Genomic DNA, 1,690 nt, shown 5'->3' on the forward strand with positions numbered 1-1,690 from the left:
TACTGGTTTCCATAGTGGCTGCACCAGTCAGTATTCCCACCAACAGTGCACGCTGTATTTTTGCTGATTCCATTAAAGCAAGCTAAGATTGCACCAGTCAACCCACAGGTCTACATACTTCATGACTAGCAGGAATCTGAAAATAAGCACTGCTCCAAGTTCCCAGTTATTAGTAGTAAAGGCACTGGCCGAGATTCCTGGAGCCCTGAGCTCTAGTCCTGCTGCCTCTACCTCACTTTGAAACTATGGGCCCTTCCATACTCCCTTGCTCTGGGTTTCAGTTTCCTAGTATAATAAATTAATGAGTTGAAACAAATCCTTGCCAAGGTTCTTTCCACCACTAATGATCTATGCATCTGAGTGCATGATAAAAATATATTTAAATTTTTCTATTTTTTTCTTATTGTTTTTCTTTAGAAAGAGGAAAAAATGTTCTGTGTTGAACAGGGAGGCAGGATCAGATCAAACTTCTGGTGTGCCTTTCCATCTGGACTCTGAAAGTCAAGACTGCTAGGATAAGGCCTATAGAGTCAAGTGACCAGATCATTTCAAACCTGAAGTTCATCTCATAAACTTCTTTCCTAATCTGGACATCTGTCCAATGAAACCACATCCTCCAAATATCCCCATAGTGTGTGTTCCACAGGCGAATGAATTGCCAGGGCAGAGAAAGACTAGAGAGGTCATTGTGTCTACGCTTTCTCCTCATTTTACAAGTGAGGTACTTAAAGCCCAGCAAGGGCATATGACTCTCCCAAGGTCTCACCATGAGCCACTCACTGAGATTAGAGCCCCAGTGTTTGGACTAAAGCTGGTGCAATCTTTCTACAGCGTCACACCATCAACTTGAGGGGCAAGATTGTTGAAAAGAGCCCGGCCGGCATGACTCAGTGGCTGAGCATCAACCTATGAACCAGGAGGTCATGGTTCAATGCCCAATCAGGTCACATGACCAGGTGTGGACTCGATTCCCAGTGTGGGGCATGCAGGAGGCAGCCGATCAAGGATTCTCTCTCATCATTTATGTTTCTATCTCTCTCTCTCCTTCTCCCTTCCTCTCTGAAATCAGTAAAGATATATTTATAAAAAAAAGATTGTTGAAAAGAAAGAAAAGTACTGGACTGGGAGTCCAAGATCGGGTTTGAGTCCTGGTTAGTTTGCTTTCCAATTACCTGACCTTCATTAAGTGTTGAAAGTGACGGTCACATAAGAAAGTTATGTGTAAGTGCCTACATGCCTAGTAACCAAAACCAACACATAGTGGATGTTTAATAATAAATGCCTTTCAAATAGGACTGCCTCAAGTTTGTATAGTAAGATCTGGTTGAGGTAAGTGATATGGACATATTATATAAAATGTAGAGTTGTATAGAAATGGAAAGAATTGTATTTTTCTATAGTAAAGCAAATACTTTTTTTAGATAGGATTGCAATGGATGAGGGAAGTTATTGCTTTCCATTTCATGGACAAGTTACAGCAACATTTATGCTCTTAAACTACCAATGCATGCAATTCTGCATCCAAACAGAGTTGTGGACATAAGTATTCATCTTGACTTGAAAATAAAACCATTCTATCTGTCCCACAGAAAAGACACAGTGCATAGCGAATATAATGAAATAAATAGCTTAAGTGTCAGCTATCACTTGCTGAATATAGCCAACTGAGCCAGCCTATCTCTGGAAATAA

Source organism: Myotis lucifugus, unplaced genomic scaffold, assembly GCF_000147115.1.
Source record: "Myotis lucifugus unplaced genomic scaffold, Myoluc2.0 scaffold_609, whole genome shotgun sequence".
NCBI classification, from domain to species: domain Eukaryota; kingdom Metazoa; phylum Chordata; class Mammalia; order Chiroptera; family Vespertilionidae; genus Myotis; species Myotis lucifugus.